A 22408-nucleotide genomic window follows, 5' to 3' on the forward strand; every position below is an offset into this window, starting at 1 on the left:
AAAAGGAAAGCATGAGATTAACCTACAAAGTGCTAATCACTGCGTTTGATGTGTGCCGGCACGGTGATACATGTATGTGTGTGTATGCCTACAGCCTTTCCTGTCCCCCCGCTGTGCCAGTCAATGCTTGGTATCCTGGGAAGTAGGGCAGCAGTGCCAGCAGTAATCAGAGCTCTTTGTATCCCCACACACACACACACACGCACACACACACACACACACACACACACACACACACACACACACACACATTCGGGCTATAATCAGGAAAATGTTCTTTTTTTCACCAATAATAGCTGTAATCCTCTCATGTGTAACCTGTGACATGCTCAAAACTCGGATTTTGCAGGAGATTTATACCTGCCCTCTGACTTGTTACAAAATAAATTCAATGAGCTTTTATAGTCACAGCGGAGCCACTGAGAATTACACTGGAGTCAGAGATAGTGTGTATGTGTGTGTGTGTGTGTGTGTGTGTGTGTGTGTGTGTGTGTGTGTGTGGGCATTTGAGCACTTTGTACAAAGAATCAGGCATGCCTGTCTGTGTATCAATGTCTGCAGGCACTTACCTACACACAGTATATACACACAGATTTACTGATTACTGATAATTACTGATCAAATTAATGAAATCATTCATTTACACACACACAGACCTTCTTAGAAATATAGGGGTATGAAAATGGAAAAATGGAGAGATGCATTTTTTCTATAGACAGAATGAGAGTGATTTAATGTTGAAAAAAAAAAATCTAACCTGAGAATCATGAATCTACTTCACGGACGGTGCAGAATGATAGTGCCAGAGGTGCAAACCCATCAAAAGCAATCAGGCTGCAGACTGAATAGGGATTGAGCAAACTGCAGATCATTTGCAATGACGTTATTTGCAATGCAATCCACACAGCAAAAATTAACACCATTCTTTGCTCTCTGGAAAAACCAAACTCAATAAGAGATTTTTCTAAAATAATTATCCTTCTTGTAGCAGCACTTACAGGCTTACTCGCATGTTTCATTTTGCATAAACTTGCCCTACTTGACTTGATTTTAAGACTAATATTGTGATTAAAACTGCGTGACGTCCAAGTCATGGAGCAGAGTTCTTGAAACATTGGCTTCCACCCCACAACTCTGAGTGAAGCTATATGTTTCTGTCTATCAGTCTGTCATGACATATGAAATGTATTATATCCCAAATTAGACTCGGATGTTACAGTCATATGTTTAAGAGAAAAAAAAACATGTTGGACCCATTATATACATAACATCTAAATATGTCTCTGCAATGTCTAATAAAGGAATGCCTCTCTGTAATTGGAACCAACTGCAGTGATGAACAGCTATAAGTCAAAAAGCTCATAAAAGTGTTCATAGTAGGACATTAACCAAGAATACTAATGATTCTGCAGACATGAAGCATTGCCACAGAGAAGCCACAAGTCTTTAAAACCAGCAAAATGTGATTTGATGTGTGCAGTTTTGATACATGATGGCTTTGATACACATGGCTACATCTCTTTGTGTGTGTAAGTCTACGGTATATGTCGCATCAGCACTGAGCAGGCTCCCCCCTCTCAGGTGCTGTAATCTGTCTTGCAGTGTGTGAGCCGAGTTGTGCGCCAAGATAAGCGCAGAAACAAAAAAGGAGGCACGGATAAGCTTAGGGTGCTGCTCTAAGACTCATCCGTCCTAAAATGAAAGATGCTGAATGAATCGGGGTGGGGGTGGGGTGGAGTGGGGTTGAAAGACAGAGTTGAAAAAGAGATGCGAGTCAGAAAAACACATCTGGAGTCGCGTATGTATCAAATCCATCTCACAAAGCTCGGAGCACCTGTTCTCCTTAGACATATGAAGACATTATAAAATAAAAATAAATACCCCAGGCTGTTACAAAAAATGCACTGCAATGAGCCATTGTTTTCTTCTTTTTTTCTACTTATTGATTTTCATTTTGCTTTGCATTAGTATGTATGTCACAATATATGATTTACATGTTATAAACTTGAATAAATTGCTTTTTGCAAGGGTCTAAATTACCTTTAGGTTGCACAGTGCTTTATTTTCTTTCCCAAATTTATTTCTATTCATTCATGCATCTATTTCCTCCCACTGTGGTGGTTTCTTTGTCATCAGTCATGGTCTTAGTCTTGCTCCATCTCTGTCAGATTGTCTGTTTTTCATTGTTGGACACAATGGATTGACATCATTGCTGAGTAAATGCTATTACTGTGACCAAAACAAACCGGAGCTTTGTAACCTAGCTGAGCACATGTCAGTCTTCTCCACTCTGAGACAAGACTGTGTTTGCTAGCACACATACTGTACAGTACAGTGCTTCTTGTGCCAAACGAAAACTGGCCATGCTTCTCGGTTTTTGCCTAGTGACATGCAGTACTGGTGTAATGTAAGACATACCAACATGGCTGACGTCAGACCAGTAAAACGACTACCCCGGTAAAGGGATGATCTCTGTCACGATGAATTTTAAAACAAGGCCACAGTCTCAACACATCATTATGTTACTCTATGACATATTCTATATTGAAAGACACACTTACTATGAAAAACTAAAACTGATTATTTACAAGACTTTTACTGACGTATTAGTTTTAACACTGTTCCAAAGAGAGGCTATTCACACTGTAGACCTAGTGACCTCAGTCACACTCGTGCCACCTGCATTGAAACATCATGGCTGCTCGCTTGTAAACCACACAGAGATGCAGGCTTAGCTCATAATGGCGAGAAACTGTAAAGTGTAAAAGTAGAAGTAGAGACAGACACAGACCAGCTGCACTGACAGAGGGAGATGTTTGAATTGCACATGCACATATGGCAGAAACTGCAGAGTCAAACAATTTCTGGGAGGCTGTGGAGGAAATGAAGGCGGGTGTTTTATCACTGTCCCGATTCAATGCCACCCTCATCATATGTGCAGCGCGAGAACCGCAGAAGCAGATGTGAGGGAGACTTTTACCCCTTTCAAAAAAAAAAAAAAAAAAGTGCTACATCCATGCTGCCTCGCCCATTGCTTAACACTAATGATGTCGACATACACCTGTTGGCATGGCACTCAGCCCTGCCCTGGTATGGATAAACAGGCACAGGAGTGGTTGCCCAGGTCTGGCGGAGCAGTGCAACAGCAGCTGGCATGTATGTTTCATCTGGCAGAGAAAATGAAAAAGCAAAGAAAAGCAAATCCAATCGAGGCCAAGTGATTCTCTTTAAAGTGGAGCTTTTCATTATGGTTTTAACTTCAGGGAGTCTCGTTGGAGTCCAGCTATGGAAAGACAACAAACTGTGATGAGCTGAAAGGTAAAGAGACTGACAGAGAACAGGACTTGTTTTGACAGCTAAAGCCTTCGAGCAAAAATTCCCATTGAAAACCTGACACACACACTGAGGCCGAAGCCTCCCGAAGAAGCAGCAGCACACTCCTCTCTCAGCTAAATTCTACAGGAGCATGGGACTCGGGTTCTATGGGCTTAATCATGGCCTAACTGGCATGTGTAGCATTATGTGTGTGTGTGTGTGTTTTGAGTGGGAACAATTGTATGCATTTAAATATAGGTACATTTACGTATGCCCAATCATGCATGTGCGTATTCTACGCCATTTTAAATGCGTCCTTGTTTAAATGTGTCCTTGTGCGAGGGAGTGCTTCCCATCTGTGTGTACAGTATATTTTGTGTTTCCTCTCATACATCAGGCACTCACAATGACATTGTGAAGGGACGTTCCTTCCTGCATTGGAGGAAGTATACCAGGGGAACTCTGGCCTAAGCAAAACTCCCCTTCCTCCCATTTCTTTCCCTCTCCCTCTCTCTCTCTCTCTCTCTCTTTCTCTGTTCCCTGCATCCACACCCCCTTCCTCCCTCCATCCGCTCCCTTGTTCCTTGTCAGCTGTTGGAGGGGGGGGGGGTGCGATCCAGATGTGAAGGGGGACTTGGACAGGAAAAAGGAGAGGGAGAAAGAGACGGAGAGGGAGACAGAAATCAACATCCCCCTGCTGACAGACTTCATTGTCCAAGACCTTTTGGACAAGGCTTTAGACACATACACACAAACAATTATGTGCACCAAACAATGAAGTCCCTCTAGGCCCGATTGTGTTATGTGTGTGTTCTTTGTGTGTGTGCGTGTGTGTGTGTGTGTGTGTGTGTGTGTGTGTGTGTGTGTGTGTGTGTGTGTGTGTGCATGTGTGCGCGTGCCTTTGCACATCTGGCGACAAAGCAAATCAATGAACAACATCTTGCAGCAGATTTGGTGTTGATATTTAGTTGGCTTATTTACTAGGGGTCTTGGCCAGGCGAGAGGCTATTGTTCTCGTTCAGCGAGCAGAGATGAGGAAATCAATAAGGACCTGAGAGAGTGATGACAAACAGTGAGGCAACAGTATGCCAGTTTTCTCTTTCTTCTCCTTTCTGTTTTTCGAGTCCCACATTTACATAGACGAGCAGGCGTACAGGAGTAAATCATTAAATTTGATTGACACCCACACATGCGCACTAGGACAGAGGAGGACAGACGTATAATCAGAGAATTACTCCCGAACATCGAACACAATGGCAACACATGTACACTACACACACCCACACAGCATGGAGCCATGTGTAATAAGTTAATAGAGTGAGTCAGCAAAAAGGGAGCGAGTCAGACAGAGAGAGGAGAAGAGCTGGAAAGTCTCTCACTTCTGAGGCAATCCTGCTCGCCAACTCACACTGTTACAAAAGTTTCTCCACATTCTTTTCACAGCGCGCCAACTTCAGTGTCTTGTTTAAACATCTCCTACTATTTCATTATCACCTCAGCTTTTACCGAACTCAGTAACTTCAGGCGAAGTCTCTGTCATAGCGAACAAATGAATGAGACAATTCTTCTCTGCTGACAAAAGCCCGAAATTAAAATGTCAGTACTCACCGTGAGGCAGCCAAAGTCTTTTCCAGTCAATCTTTCTGCAGAGCTAAGACAGACTGAGTCTTTGAGAATGGGGGCAACAAGTAGTGTACAGTGGAGAACAATGCATGTCTGCCGGAGCGCAGCAAAGCGTAAGCAGAGCGGAGACACAGAGAGGTCCAGTCATCGGGCTGCTGCTCACATGGGACGGGGAGAGGAGGGGAAGGGAGGGCAGGGAGGGTTAGCTTTAGGATAGTCTACAGTAACTTGGATTTGACAGGGGGAGGGATCTCTCCAGGTCTCACTCTTTCTCCCCCCTCCTCTTCAAAAATGTTTCAGCAAGTACTGACTCTCTTCGAGTCGCTCTGGCCTTCCTCTCTTGGTCCACTCCCCCTTGCTATCTCACTGCTCGCCTCTTTTGTTCTTGCTGTCCTTCCCACACAAACACACACACACACACACACAAGTAGCGTCTCTTTGTCGTCTCTGTTATTCAGTCCTGAATAGGCTGGCATACTCCTTCCAAGGTATCTTCCCGTAAAAGACAAGTATGTCGAGCTCCGCCTAGACACACCTAAGTCGTGGAGACATGCTAAAATAAGACACACACACAAACACACACTCTCTTCAGATATGTTTACTCATACATGCACACATACAATGTGACCCAGCTGGCTGCAAGAGGGAGGACAATCTCCTATTGAGTCAATTGTCTGTAATGGTTATACATTCAATCATAGAAACAGAGCAGAAAATTACAGGGCTATTCAGGTTTTGGATCCCTCTCTTTCTCTCCCTCTCTGATGTCACTATTTTTTTTCTGTCTTTTCACTCAAAGGCCCTAATTCACAAGTGGCCCAGATACCACACTGTACTCAGGGAAAGGAAGAAAAGCAAGAAGAGAGTCAGAGAAAAGAGTAACCTGATACAGCTAAAAGCAACAATTATTTGAATGAGTCACTCAGCATTGAGGTTTGGGGTTTTTTTCAGTGTTAATTCGGGAGAGGGAGAGAGCGACCAGAGAAGAAGAAGAAGAAGAAGAAGAAGAAAAAGAAGAAGGGGAAAAAAATCATCCCATTTTGGAACACTGCACCTCCCGAGGACTCCCTGAGGTTGTGGGAGAGGAGGAAGGAGAAATGGGGTTAAAAAAGAAAAAAAGCAGAGAAAAAGGGGAAAGAAAGCTAGAGAGGGGAATGGAGGGGCAGGGGAGGACAGACATGGGCTTGGATAGCGACCAGTACAACGTCTTCTTCGCCTCATCCCCAATCCATCCTCCAGGACACGGCTCACCAAGCCAGTCTTGCTGACAGAACCAAATAACAGAGGGTACACCACTCTTCCAGACACGGGGGTGACAGAGAGCTGACACTGACACACTGGTAAATAGGAAACAGATCACAGGCACTCAAACTAAAGCAGTGGAAAATACTATGGCGCTGACGTGCACCTCCTGCAAAAATGTAACTACATGTCAAGGCTACAAAGATACCATGGAGAGACCACAAGAACTCCAACTGGTCAGCTTGTATTTTCCTCTGCGTTTCCAATGCTGGTGGAGACTGTTGACAGTCATGAAGCAAGTTTAAGAAATACTCTGTAATGTCCTCCGTCTAAGACTATTTTGTAATGTAGCAAAGCCATTTCCAGGGCAGACATTCTCCTGCAATTGTTCCTCACGAAGTGTTGGAAATGAGACAAATCTGATTACTTTGTGTGTTTGACAACTAGACAAATACTAAAATATTAGTATTTTTGCAAACCAACAAAGCCCTTTCCAGTGCAAACCTTCATTCCTTTGTTTCACAAAACGAATCCAAGAGTGAATGTGATTACTCTGTGTGTAGCAGTGCAATGGGAAATTGAAAAATAATTGCACAAACGACTGGAATATCTTAATGGAAAGGCATATATTTTGATTGAGCAAATAGGCAGTATTATTTTTACTTATTAAAGTATTTGTTAGTTGTAAAAAGCTGAACTGAAAGATACTGTTATAAGGCTAGTTGTTAAATCTGTATACTTCCAGTGTAGCGAGATGCTTTTCAGAGAAGACATGAATACAGTGATATCAGTCCAGTGACACTCTGGCCAGCCTGAGTGTCTCTTGTATAAACTAATATTACAGCCGACCTGCATCCTGTTTAGAGCTGCCATCACAACATTTAGAGAAGGGAACAGAGAGCGAATTTTCATGTAAACACACAGCAAAGGACTTACAAAAATTACCTTAAGAGACTCTCGAGCATGTGCAGTGTGGCCAAAATATATAAACATGCAGTATGCAGGCATGTATACACATACAGATGAGGGGACGCAGAGAAAATGTGGTCAAGATTCTTTGTTCAAGTGGCTGGACAGCACATTTCCTGTGTGTGAAGTCAAATATTTCTAATGTTTCTGAGTCGCTGGTGAGGCTGTTTGATACTTTCTATTAAACCATCCGGTCGGATCAGTCGGTTGCAATCACAACATTACCATGTTTGACTCTTTCAGAATTACATCAGCTAATGAAGCCCTCCAGGATTTCCATGTGAATGTGTATAAACACAGATTTTTCTTTTCATCCAGACAAACTAAAAGGCTGGATACATAGTGTACAAGACTGTACATCAACACATTATCAAAAGAGGGCTGTACATGTAAACACACCACACACACACACACACACACACACACACACAAACACACACACACACACACACACACACACACACACACACACACAGAGAGACACACACATACACACACAGGCAGACACATAAAATGTTTATTACAGCCATCTATGCAGTTAGGTGCTTGCTTGCCGGCAGGTACAGAAACATCAAAGAGTCCTTACATGCCACTGTTGCTGGAGGCTGAGGTACTATACTGATGCTGAGCCAGCTTTGTCTGCATGAACGTGCAGGTCAACCTAGTTAAGAAGCAACATAGTACACCTGCAAGCGAGTCCGTCTATTTTATATCATGTTTTATGGTTGTTCAGTCTACATTAGAAAGTAATTCAAAGCCTTCAGAAGCCTTCTGTGAGAAGCCCCTCTTCAGAGTACATATGTCAGAGAAACACTGGTGAATATTTCAGCTTTAGACCTCTCACAACATTGTTTTCTGTCATTGCATCATCTCTGTAAATACAGTGTTTTATGCCACAAGCTATGTTGTTAGTAAATCTTCCATTTGTTGGTGTGCATCTGGCTCTGTGTCTCTCTTACACACACACAAGCACACACACACACACACACACACACACACACACACACACACACATGGCAACGCAGAAAAAAAAAAAAACAATCAAAACCCTCAGAATCAATTAGCAGAGTGTAAAGAGGCCATTCAGTTACTTTTAGCACCAAGCGCCATCCTTGTTCCTCCTGAGGCAAACAATCAACCAGCAGACACAAATTAACACTGAACAAGAGCACTTGTCTAAAGTCTGATCGCCCACTAGCAAGAGATGGTAGCACCAGGGAGTGAGTGAGTGAGTATGTGTGTTTGTTTGTGTGGTGTGAGATAGATCCTGGGTATCATATTTCCAAAAAAAATATGATAAAAAAAGCAGATTATGCTGTGCTACAATACAGCTGAAGACTGTGGGGAAAAGTATTCAAATGCATTACTATAAAGACAGGCCAAAACAATTCTTTAATATTCTATATTCTACTTAATATTCTACTAGCTGGGCTTGTGACAATTCCAAGAAGCCTACAGACTGTTTCAGAATACTGATCGCTGTGACTTGTGATAACTAGACATACTGTATATACACACAGACACACTCGCACACACACATACACACAGGGACAAGACTCCCTTCACCATCTGCTAGTGGAGACTGGGTAATGAGTCTAAACAGAGAGAGAGAGAGAGAGAGAGAGAGAGAGAGAGAGAGAGAGGGAGGGAGAAGGAGATAGAGGACAGGGGAAGCTTCAGAGCTTTTCAGAGACTAAACGGGGGAGAATTTCACAAAATTTCTGCATAAATGCTTACGCACACGCACATGCACACCTGCCAGAGTTTTTAAATGTATCAAAGGATTTTCTGACAGCCCAACCGTGCCTGACAAAATTCAAAAGCATTCATGAATTTTAAACAAGCGGTGGTTAAGAAATTTAGCAGCAACATCACATTTAAAGTAATTTATATGCAAATGTGTCACAAGTGGTAGCGTACAGAGGGACTGAGGAAGAATTAGCGCTTGCTCATTGACTTAACTGACCTGCTACACTAATATAGACTCCCATTAATGAGCTACCAACCTCCACAAACACACATACTCATCTACTGTATATGCACAGTGCTTGCAAAACACTTCAGCCACTGTTTTTAACACACTTTCCTTTCTTTTTTTTTTTTTTTATTCATGATCTCTGAGGTAATCTCCTTAACCCCTCTGTAAGATTTCTAGCATTCTGCCACTAGATGGCAGTAAAGATCTGGTCTTCTCCCCACATACACACACACACACACACACACACACACACACACACACACACACACACACACGCACACAGATACTATACTGGTAGGCATGCCAGAATGGGGAGTGAACGTGATGAAAGACCACAGTAGAAAGCAGACAACCAGACTCAACCGCAGAGCACGTAGGACTGAGAGTTAGAGACAAACAGTCCAAGGCTTTTCTCTTTCACAGTATCACAACACACCACAATGTAAAAGTTTACAACTCCTAAGGCAGAGCTGACATGCATATAGCTATAAAAGCGGAGGTTATTTTTTGCCGATCAAGGCCAGCAGATCAGACTGGTGGTTGAGAAGAAGAGCGCTTGTTCTTTTTTTTAAGTGGCACCAGCAAGCTTGGCTGTGAAGTGAAATTAACCACCATTCTGTATTCCATATTAGTATCACTGCCGCAGGCTATGAGGGGGCTGGTTGTGTGTTGATGAATAGAGGCAGGCGAGCTGGAGGAAGCAGAACTCCATTAGACTTAGCCTGGAGGGTCGGGAAGCCACGATGCCCGGGCTCAACGTCAAGCTGCAGGAACTTTTCTTTTACACAGAGTGGAGACCGGCAGCATCCTCTCTATGCAAGAGCGTCAAGTCGCTTTTGGACTCAAAAGTCAACTAGTGTGGATGTGTTGAACCGAGATATGGCGTATTTAAGTGTCTTCTGTTGGTCCACTGGTCCATCACCGGTCCACTCTGAAATATCTCAACAACCACTGAATGGAAATGTTGTATAGACATTCACCAGATGCTGATATTTTTGGCTTTTAGTAAAATTTCTTCTAAAATATTGGACAGACTTCCATGAAATTTGGGATACACATCCATGTCCCCATCACAATGAATTTTAACAACTTGGTTATCATCTGATTTTTGGTCTAGGGCCACCATCAGGTCAAAACTTTGACTGCAAAACGAATGACATTCCATCAACTTAGCTGTACATATGTTTAGCGCTAGTTAGCGAACATTAGTATGCTAACACGCTAAACTATGATGGTGACCATAGTCAACATGATACTGCCTAAACATCGGCATGTCAGCATTGTCATTGTGAGGTTGTTAGCATGCTAGCTCTCTAGCTAGTGGCTACAGCCTCATGTAGCCACTAGCATGTCCGTAGACTCCCACAACTACATGGAAAATCTAAAAATAGACCATTATTGTTTAGAATTCATGTGGCCAGATGTAATTAACCAGTACTTTGAAATGAATGCTATATAGCTATATATTTCTTTGCTAAAAGTGAAATTGGCTACTTTTAGAACATGCTAATTATAGGACGTAGTTAAGCTACAGTGACATTCTCTCTTAGGAAACATCTGAGCCAGACTTTGCTAATGTGGATGGATCCACTTCTCAACCTCCAACCTCTAAATTCTCTTCAAGCCAGGTCTCTGTTTCAACTAGCACTATAGGCAGTGTCACCAGCTATCACCAAACAAAACCAAAGGCATCCTGGGGAATTCTCACCAACAGTAAATCACCAGAATCGTTCATTTTTGTGTACTCTACGTTAAATCTTCATTGACATCTTCATCCTCATCCTTTTTCTTTTGTCTCACTCTACCTCGCAGCTCAAATCACAGGTTTGGGGCCAAGCAGTCCAGTCCAGAGTAGCAGAAATCCACTGAGAGAGCTGATGATTGCCTGTGATTACAGTCTGTATCCTCCCCTCCCTCCAACCATCTCCTCCGGGTCATCTGGCCAGGCCTGGCAGAGGTAACACTTTCCACGCTCGAGTCATTAACTGCAGAGAGCCGGAGCGAAGAAAAGCTCACCAGGGAGGCACTGACACGTTTCCTTCACCTTGACATTGCCTGGAGGTTACACCATTCATTTCGTGGTAAAGTATGGTTCTGGGAGGTGAGAGTCATGTGAATCAAGGGTTTCTGATACATAAAAAGGTCTCTCTGTGTGAGGGAGTCTTATTCCCTTGGCTCTAGCTGCTCAACGTGCTCTGAGCTGTTGGAATGTGTGTCGATGAAAGACGTGTGAGAGAATAACCGTGTGTGTGTGTGTGTGTGAGACAGAGAGAGGGGGGCTGTGAATCTTGGTGGATTCATGTGTTTGTCAGTGTGTGAGCGCTGTGCGGTCACTCTACAGAAAAACGTGTGGACACAAAAAAAAAGCACCGACTAGCCTGAGCATAATCCCATGTCCTGACATAGCTGAACGTTTTCCGTTCGATCAATCAGTCATAGTAAATCAGTCATAGTAGATAAGGCCGTGCAGCATGTCTGTCTTCTCGCATCACCCAGTGACACTGACTACCTGTCTGTCACCTGACCACAAGATGAAAATCTGACAGGTTATAATGTCAGCCAATAACGGTCATCAAATATCACCATCCATGGAACGCCATGCGCCACAACATGGCCAGAACTGCTTCTTCAACTTAGAAAGTAAGAATTTCAGATGGGGTTTTCCTTTTGGAGAAATTTGCATGTACGTAATAAAACATGCAGGCGTAGGTTTGTATGTGAGGTATGTGGGATATACTGGGCATGCGAGGCTCCAGAGTGTGATTTGCTCGTAACCTGCACCCAGGCTCGACAGTTGCTTTCACTGCACGTCAGTCAAAATACTGAGGAATGATAGACAGCCGCCTGTGGCTCTTGTAAATTTGTCTACTGAATTAACCCTGTATTGCCCTCAGAAGTGCCTGTGATCCTCCCTCCTCTCCCTCCCTCGAGGGTGTTTAGGTAGGGTAATGCTGAGCTGCCAGCGGAGTGGTGGCTGGTCCCGGCGTGTGCTTTACCTCAGCTCTCTGGGGATTGGAGCCCAGCCAGCCGTGTGTAATTAAAAGCGCATAAAGACAGATCAAGCTCTCTGCTGCTCTTTCTATAAAAGATTGCCTCAAGGCTGAATCCACTCTATGTCCTGCTCTGTCAAGCTCTGGGGGAGCTAATTTATTAAAAGGTTCAATACCTTTATCCTTGATTTTGATGAGAATTATGATGGAAAAAAAACTCATCTGAGGAATTCACACATTGAAAGGAAGTTATTCTAGAGGCTGTTATGACAAAAAAAATTATTAAAATGAATGCATTACAACATTTTCTACAAGTGATGAATGTTCATTCATTCACAGTTGAAGGTGTTAATAATTCTACACTATTGGGTTAATATGACCAAGCAAGACAATAAACATATTCATAAATTTTAAAAGCCAAAAAGCCAGAAATGAGAAAAAGAAATGCTGTGATTTTTTTCTACGACCTTGACCCTTAAAAGCTGTTTCTTATTTCACATGTATGTTTCTATGTTACAAAAGGAAGGGGGAATCCCTGATCCTGCCACTAAGTGCACTGAGCAGGAGTAGGTAAAGATCAGTCAGGTCAGTAGACTTTCACTCTTTTTGTGCCAGTTTCCGTTTCAATTCCACTGCTTTTCATCATGTGTACGCAGGCTGCACAAAATCGAGTCTGTCAGGACACTGAGTTGACAAATCATCACTCAATTTCTCACCTTGCCTCGCTATTTCCCCCCTCACCTTTGCTTGTTTCCAGTCTCTTGGACCGAAAGGCTGAAAATTATAAGGTTGTGGTCGATCAAACTCATCTGTGTCAGCAGCGTCCTTGGCATACGTCTTAATCATTATTTTAGATGACATTGTGACGATTCAATTTTACCAATTTGTGGTGGGTGTAAAACTGCCTTACGAAAATGAATCCAAATGTTGCTGCAGGTTGATTTTTTTTTTTTTTTATTCCCTAGGGTTGCCAAGATTAAAAAAATATTTTTCACTGTTAAAGCCTGTGCAGTATCCTGATAGATAGAGGATGCTTTCACTCTTTATACAGTATGAGCACCAAATCTGCCAAAGATGGGCTCCATGCATCTTGGCACACTGCGGGAGTCCCTTTGCCAGTCAGTGAAACTGTTTTAATCTTTGCTTGCCTCTGTCTCAAATTAGTAATTCAGTTTCTCTTCATGAGCGGAGGCATGCTGTTTCATCTGCTGAACAGTATTCATATCAGACCTATAAAATGAGAGTTCAAAAATTCAATTCTCACCTCCTCTGACTGGTTGTCACAAATCTGATTATTTACACCCACGGTGAGCAAGGCGCACTCACGTCAAAGTGATCAACACTTCCAGGCAGTGGCTGGAGGAAATAAGGGAGAGGCAGAAGCCCAAACTGCTGAGGAGTGAATTCAGAGAAGAGAGAGGTAAGAGGTAAAACGCAGTTCATCATTGAATGAGTGCTGACTCTGGTTGTAACATTTTTTCTACAATGTTGGCAGTGGTATACATGAACTATCTATACCCTCAAGGCTTTCCCAGTGAGGGGAGTTCACGGGCTGAGAGAAAAAATAGCGTATTAAATAACCAGGGGTAGACCACAGTTAATGATGTGTTGTATATTTTGCAGACACTGTGATTGTACACTGGTGAAGTCTTGGGTCTGGAAGGTATGGTGGTTTATGCTGCAGTGGAACGTGGAGATGATGGTTGTTGGGGTCTATTCTGGGGTGACTGACATATTGTTTTCTGTCAATGGGCTGTAACACAACTGATGGATAAAACTACCAGGAATCGACTCCAAATGTTGGAAAACTAGAGGTTCCTTGTTTTGTATGGTTTGGGGTTATATAAAAAAAATATAGTGATAATAAATGCAGCAATTTATACAAATTTGGGTAAAACTTTTAATTAATCTTCACATTAATTCATTCAGCGGTGGATAGTTGTTTCTGAAACAGCTGTATCTCAGGGGCCTTCAGTAGATGAATAAGAATTCATAAATTACTGTTTCATGAGCTGCTAATAGTTTTAAATTTTTCAAAAGCAAATCGAAGGATTTCAACCCAAGGATGTGTAATCAATGTATATTTATGAGTGTAATGTGATAGCCATTTAAAATAATCAATATTTACCGCCTAACTGATAACCAAGGCTGCTTGTTTATGGCAGCTAAGCCATGCCCTTGAGGCTCTATCAGAGAGTTTGCATCCTCATACATCACTGCACATGCAGAGACTTGTGTATATGCACCCTTAGCCACCCACACACACATTGCCTGTGATAGCCCCACCGGGTCACAGACCCCATTACAGCGACAGGTTCCAATCTTGTCCAATTCCAGCCAGTGTGGGCCCACAGACAAAACCCTGTCATGGGGTTACACTCACAAAACAACTGGCAAACATTTCAGGACTTTTGCAGAGAGAAGATGGAAAAAAAACTGCACAGAGATTTGTGATTTATGAGTGTGAACAGGGCGTGCTCGCAGCGTGCGATATTACAGTCCTAGCGTGTGCTGGCAGGATGGAATTATTGAGTATCATCTTTATTTACACACACACGCACGCACATACGCACACACGCGCAGGAAGACTGAGGCGCAGGTTTCTGAACTCATTGGAGGAGAGCGTACTTTCCCTCGTGACAAAATGAAACGGCTCTCCAGAAAAAAAAAAAAAAAAGGGGACAATACCGATTGTTTTGTTCAGGCAGACCTGCACTACGTTTTATGTTCAGTGCCAAAGCAGGGAGCAGTGTGATATAGCTTATAGTGTAGAAAGGAGAAATTCTGGGTTTTAAGCTGTGTGTACAATTGGTGTGATTTCAACACTGGAATCAATGGTTTGTGTCCTGTCTCCAACTAACACTGGACGTTGGTTTCTTTTAACCAATGAGACAGCCATCTTTTCTTTTTGGTTACCCAACAGATCAGATAAGAAAATGTTCAAGAGCCTTTTTTTTTTCTTTTAAAGCACTGACAAATGACCTACTTTGTCCAGGTATGAGGACTTGTTGGGCAAAACTGCATTGTAATAGTCTAATTACACACACCCCCTCAGGCCATGAAAAGTCTTGGATCTTTGCTGTCAGCTATCCTCTATGTGAAATACGGACACCTATCCCGAGCTCGTCTGCTCTCTCGCTCCCTCTCAGTTCCCCTTGGCTGCCTTTAATTACAGAGAGGGGGATAATGGAACAGCAGAGGGCCAACCTGCCAGGAAAGGGGAAATAACAGCCACCAGTGTTGGTCACAGGAGCCAGCAGATTGCTGGGATTAGGAATCACCTTTTTTCCTGTGAGCCAGTGTGGGCCTAGTCCTCCCCGTCCTCAACCCCCACCCCCCCCACCCCACAGACACTCGTCAAAAAATGATTGATTACCGTGTCCTTACACAAGATGGAACCAGGCTGGAGGCCCAGGGGCTGTGCACATCGCCTGAGCTGGAGATGGCTTACCGACAGGGTGAACAATGGGATACTGTCAGTGATGAGACCCTTGCTCAACATTATTCAAAGAGAATGAGACAACAGGTGATGGTTGAAGTAATTATTAGACAGTGTAACGCCCGTGTTATGCCTCATATTATTTCAGTGTGGTCTTTTCCCTCGGTTTCTCAAGGTTAATTGATGAGAAATAATGGATCATGGGGCTGGGGTTTTGTGGTGTTTGTTGGTGGGATGTTTCGTAACCAGCCCTGAAGCAACCCAGTGGCCCAGAAATTCCATTTAATAAAGATTAGCTCGCTTTCTCGCAGACCTCATTCTCCTTCTTAATTAAAAGATGAAGATAAAAAATTGGTGGGCTGCAAGTATCAGAAAATATCCCCAGGACTTCTTACACAAAACACAGCTCAGTGCCCACATGAAAGGCTGGGAATAATGCATATTTAATGCCAATGGGAAACAGCTTAGATCAGTTCCTTTACTGAGAGCATTGGGGAAACTGAAAATACTTTTACTATAACCCTCTGCTCCTTAGGCTGTATGAATGTGAGCAGCACACCATGTGTAAGTAGGCATATACCACACAGGTATATACCTGTGTGTGCGTGTGTGTGCGTGTGTGTGTGTGTGTGTGTGTGTAGGCATATGTGAGAGTGTGTGTTTGTGTGCCTGCAGGGGGTTGGGTGGGCTTCACTAAGCATGATCGCACAGCAGGACTTAGTTCCTGTGTAAAGAGGAGTAACCCAGCAGGGAAACGCACACAGACACACATAACAACACTACAGGATCATTGTCACAGCTTCATGTGATAGATTTCTTCTACTTCGTCTAAGAGAGAAAAACACACAGTGATTTCTGAGACAGAGCACAGCCATCTTTTTTACTTCACTGTTATTGAAAGATTACACTCTGGTTAGTTAAACTACTTATTCAATAAAAAAACCAGAGGGGATATTCCAATTTTCCTTTTGTTAAACTAAAACAGAAATTAGCATAAATGTTATTTTATTCACTTACTTTGTTCAGTTGAATTCACTTGAGTCTGCTGTGTTGGACCAGTAACAGTAAGTGTCTGCAAAATGCATCAGTGAGTCACTCTAATGGTCATAGAAAGACATTTCGTAACGACGCGCGGCCACGTCCAACTGACAACACCCTCGGGCTTGAGTATCTTTTTCTTTATCTGCCATTTGGCAATTTAGTGGCAGAGTATGAAGCTGAAAGAGAAACATGCACCTTAATACATCTCCCTCTTTCTTTGCCTCTCCCCTGCTCTTGATCTTTGTGCTCCTTCCTCTCCCAGTTTTTTTTCAGTCTCTGCTTTTCTAAACCAGTCCATCCCCTATTGCTCTGTCCCTTAATCTCTCACTCTATGGCTCCTTACAGATTGGTTGCTATGACACCAGGGTGTGACAATCTTCAGCAAAATATGAAGGCTGGGGATGTGAGAGATAGAGATGACTGGAGGTTAAATACATGATGTGTGTCTCATTTCAATTTGGCATCAAATAAATACATTGCAGCCTATTGCAGTGATTATGTTTCACTAACTAACATGACAGGCTGAGCATTCAGACAATATGAGACACTTAAGTTTGTCTTCATCCATACGTCTATCTTAAATCAGCCTGAGTTTGAATGTGTTCCTTACTCACTGAGCTGGAGCTACTCCAGGATGCACTGGGCTGAATGTACACAGGTCATCACAGCACCACCACATCATCACTTAGGCTCACAGAGTGATGGGGTCATTCATAGTGCAGTTGCACATACTATAGGAAGCAGGCTGACGGGGTGCTTTTTGTTTTTGTTTTCTTAGGATGGTAACTGGCATCATCTATAGAGACAAAGGTTAGGCAAAGGTGACCTTGTTTTCCTGGCGGATTACATAAATCACTGCAGGGCCGGAGGAGCTATGTGAAAACAACCAATGGGCTAGCACTAGCACTTACAGTCAAGAGGGGCGCTCTCAGAGAGAAAATGAACGCACCTCACCACTTGCTGTCCTAGGATGTGTACGTAAAGATAAAAACAGTGACATTCAGAAATAGGCCCGAACACCACATCTATGCTCAGATCCTCACCAGACAAACTGCTGCTCTCAAACCTGGGCTCATTAAGACTTAAAGTTGCAGTGTTTGACGAAGTAAAACGACTTTTCATTCGATTACGAAATTAAAAGCTGCAGCAGGAAACCTTTATGAAAAAAAATCTATGAGGTGAAAATGCTAATCACTGGGCGACACCTAGTATGCAATGTAGATTTAATGTAGCAGCAGGATGGTGCGTACGGGAAGCAGATGGATGTTTATGTAGATATTCAAGGTCGTGGTGCACCAGCAACAGAATGGGGAACCTCCTCCAGCAGGTGGCTCTGCTCTCTCCTGGGGCAGTTAGCTATAAAACACGGAAGAACATCTGGCGTTTTGGCGTTGGTGTGTATGTAAGGAAATGACACAAAAACACACAGATACACACAGCTGTATTTTCTGGATCAGATTTCAACTCTCCCAGAGCAACTGACAAGCTCCTGCCAACTCCCTGAGAGAGTCGCTAACTTAATTTTAAAAGCACAAAGTGCCACACGGAGAGAATAAAGACGATGAAACTCTACAAACTGCTGCGCAAAAACAGCCTGCCCTTCACTTGATTAAGACTGAGAAAAACAACCACAGCTCTGCATCACTGTTCGGTGGCAAAAGCCTTCGGCTTGTTGAACTTTACGGTGAATGCAAATCAGAGGGTCTGGGGGACTCTCTGAGCTGCTCCTCAGAGCTGAAGAGCTGTTGGGAAAACTCCAAAAAGGGCAGACGTGCATGACATTTTTTTAACAGAAATGGTTCATATGTATCATGCTCATGTATATATAGACACCTGATGACTCCTACACATCCGGCACAGTAAAAAGACACCCCAAAACCTGAAGCAGCTCTTCTTTTTTTCCTTTTGTTCCTGTTTCAAAAAGCATTTTCACTTAAGACTCAAACACCAAGCTAATCCACCTTCCATACAACCAGTCCAGAATAGAGATCAACCAGTCTCACATACAATACATTTGCATTCACCAGAGGCATGGAGGATTATATTGAGACCCAATTCCCTCCTCAAATCCCACTAACTCCATGTTAATTATTCAAAAATAGAAACTCGTTAACACAGTAAATATTATGACCTAATTTCGCTGAGATTGGGATTTGGAATGATTGGAAGAGTGTTTGAGAGTGTGTGTGTGTGTGTGTGTGTGTGTGTGTGTGTGTGTGTGTGTGTGTGTGTGTGTGTGTGTGTAGCTGAAAGGTCTGACATGTTAAAAGGAAAAAAACAGATTTAAGGTTTACTCTACAAACCCCATTTGAGGAAGACTACCTAAATCTGTGCAGACTGCTGTAGCTCTATGCCAGAAGCACTGTCTTCAAACAAAAAGGTCAATGCTTTGTATCCATTCAAATTGCTTCCAACCCACTGTTAGCAGTGCTACTCTTTTAAAAACCCAGCCCAATAACACTTCAACTGGGCAAAATCAGAGCAAATGTTTGTTCAGATGTGTCATGTTTGGGCAACATGCACCGATGACTGACAGAGACACACAATGTGTACACAGGCATTGCAGCAAGTGTGAACAGTGGCAGCTCTGTGTGTGTGTGTGTGTGTGTGTGTGTGTGTGTGTGTAGTGACGAGAGTGTAGGCAGTAATGAGAGGCTGTGTGGAGCTGGTTCCACTGCAGAGCCATGCTGGGTACATCGTATTGATCTGCTCCACCACTGGGAGGACTGGAGCTAGATAATGATGACTATCTGTGATCTTTCATTCTTGCCCTCTGCGTCTCCGTCTCTCTTTTCCGCCTGCCTGTCTATCTGTATGTCTACTTCCAAGTTAAAAAGTAAGACTCCCATTTAATAGCAAAGTTGTCACAATCCCAGCCTCTCTTGCTTGTATTATATTCTAAATGTCTGTCAGTCCCCCTACACTGGATAATGTGTTTTTCCATGTAAGCATACACCTGAAATACAGTTTGGGAGACATTCATTAATGGGGATTTTGATAAATACTAATGTCTTTCTGAAAATATCTCCGTGGACAGGACTGTATTTTTCCATTTCATTTTTTATTCTTGTGTTTGGTCCCCAGCAGTGGCGCAGTGGTTGTAGCTCTGACAAAGTGCTGATGCATAACGTCAGTTCTCAAAAGGGTCCATGCCTTCAAAGCACCAGACAGCTTTTATGTCAGCATCAGCCAGACTTGTGAAAGTCCTTTTTATGTCCCATAAGCAGCTGGCAATTTCTGAAACCACAAAACTCTTTTTTCCCCCCTTCCCTCCTCTAAGACACATTCATGAACACGTATTACACTCATAAACACCTTTATCTCAAAAACCAGGAACAAAGGTAGGTACTAAATTCAACGAATCCCAGACATATTTTTATTCACAACGTAACCAGCTGCACAGGCAAGTTAATATTTCTTCTATCAGCTGACTAGAGTTTCTTTCATGAGGCTTGATGCCACAGTAGAGGTGTTAATACTGCATTTTGGTGCTTCACTACAAAAGGTGCAAAGACAAAGAGAGACGGCCTAGCAAACTGGGACACACCTATAAAGCCTTGACCCACATACAAGGATGAAAGCAATCACAGTTCAAGGCAGCTGAAGGTGACAAATCAATTCATAGATTGATTGATCAATCGCTGATCAATAAGCCAATTCAGTCTGAGTGAAAACTTCAGCAATATTTGATCCATAGGTGCTTTAAATCTATGGGGAAAAAAAGCCCCCTAATTCCACATGAAAGGTGCCTTTCATCCCGCCGCTCTCTTTTGAAACTACATTATTCAATCAGACACAGCTCCATGAAAAACACAGACATCAGCTTGATGAGAGACCAGCACTGGTCATTTGTCATCCACATCTCTGGCCTGTTGACAACATGCTCAAACATCCTCCTCCTATTTTGCCACATCGCCACCCCCGACTGCTGTTCTAATGCCCCCCATCATGTCCACTTCATGGTTGGCTGGAGCCATCATTAATTGCCGGCCCTGAATGACGATCGGGTGAATAATGTGAATAATTGTTTTGCTGGCAGCCGATAACTGGGTGTTTCACGTGTCAGTCAAGTTGATCAAAGCTGAATGGGAGAATGAGCGGCTGGTGGAATGCTGATTGGGAAGGTCTGTGTTATGACGATCACATCCCTGGTTTTTAAATCAGTGGTGGAGAAGTGGGTGTTAAGAGATGTCATCTGCGAAGCGATGAGAAAGAAGAGGAGGAAGAAGACGCCAATAAGGGGCAAGAAAAGGATTTTGATTCGTAAGTGAAGAGGAGAGGAAGACAAAACCCAAAACTCAGCTCCGTCCGTCCTAAAATAGCATCTCTTTCCTTCATTTCCTCCTTTATAGTTCTTTCCACAGTTCCATTTCATAAACACATCATCTAAAAACACAGGCAGCGGTCAGAGGCTGAGTTAGCTGTTAGTCTTTACTGTGTGGTGATGTAAAAACTTGATATAGAAAAACTCCTTTTTCCAAAGATGTCCTGTAGGTGATGACGACCAATCCAGATGTCCAGAAGTAAGTCAGCACTGCTAATGTCTTCAATCCAAAACACACAACCGCATTCCCATATGCTGCTGATATATTGCAGGCTTACATTTCAACATCCAGTATAAAATAAATATGAAGTGGTGCACTCATTGTGGCAGCCAATGTTAAAGGATTAGTCCACTCAAACTACAATAAAACACTTTTTTTCCATTTTATCTAATGCGGTACCAAGCCACACATTTTTTTTTTTTGGATGTATTTCTAAAAGTTTGGACGTATGTGACTCTGAGATTTCTTCCTCCACCTTCTGTAAAACTGAAGAGAGTGCAGTTTTGTTTGTGGGGCTCACAGAGAGAACACACAGTGTTCCTTATAGACAGTTTCTTCAGGAGCAAGTGTTTCCAATGAAAACTGTTGACAGTGAGGTTTGAGTCTGAATAGTGCTGAACTCTTTAAATGTAATTTTAATGCTGTGAGTTCCACAAACAGAATTCTATTCACCACCACTGCATTGTGGTGGAGGCAGAAATCTCAGATCGACATTTCATGAAATGGGCTAGACGCCACTAGACTTATGACAAAATGTATGTTTTTTTTTTTTTTGGTGTGCTGACCCTAGAAATGAATAGATCATTAGTTCTTGCAGAGAGTTAGATGAGAAGTTTCTGTACAGTAAAAAACAAACTGTTAGCTTAGCACAAAGACTGGGTGGAAACCGTTAGCCACGCTAAGGTCCTGTTCAGACCCGGTGTTAACAAGCGGACAGCTCTAAGTGCAGATGCGAATGCACCCGAGACACACTGAGGATGCATTCAGATCCCATCACTCAGACTACACTCAGAGGTGGTCTGGGCCGTTTATGGGCACATTCTTTTAGCAGTGTGTACGTGAATGTGTCCACAGGCCACACTGAATGAACACCTACTCAACTGATGTCCTCTGCATAAACACAAGTACATTCTTCATTCATGTTCTCAAATCAGGTAAGCTGGCTTTGTCCGCGACATCCAAAAGCCCATAGAGATTTATTACAAGTGTGTCAAACTTTTCTGGAACACACCAAGGAATAGACACAGTCTGTATTGTTTTGATTTATTCTTATTTTTCTTTTAATTTTCGGAAGATTAGACACTGGAAGTGCATTTCGACTCCTGTTAGTCAAAAACACCAAAGCATTTGGTCTCTCCAAACAAAAACGATGTACGTGTTTATTTAGATGTAGAAGGTGGAAGTGAGATCTGATCACAAGTGGTCACTCAAGACACATGTGGAGACGCATTCTAATACCAGGCGTGAACTGACGGGCTCAGAGATG

General features: G+C 42.9%; 1 protein-coding gene across 3 annotated transcripts in view; it reads right to left on the reverse strand.

The window, feature by feature from the left end:
* Positions 1-22408, reverse strand: part of sash1a (SAM and SH3 domain containing 1a) — a 161336-nt gene that overhangs the window by 68370 nt on the left and 70558 nt on the right. Inside the window, exon 1 of one of the 3 annotated variants that reach the window (XM_087174186.1) lies at positions 4924-5112. The exons of the other annotated variants lie outside the window; for them this stretch is intronic. The gene's annotated coding sequence lies outside the window, so the exon portion shown is untranslated. Of the gene's footprint in view, positions 1-4923; positions 5113-22408 lie in introns of those variants that run through there. 3 annotated transcript variants of the gene reach the window in all.

The sequence above is a fragment of the Seriola lalandi genome, unplaced genomic scaffold, assembly GCF_002814215.2.
Source record: "Seriola lalandi dorsalis isolate HSWRI2012SDOR001 ecotype SW California unplaced genomic scaffold, Sedor1 jcf7180002054326, whole genome shotgun sequence".
NCBI lineage: Eukaryota > Metazoa > Chordata > Actinopteri > Carangiformes > Carangidae > Seriola > Seriola lalandi.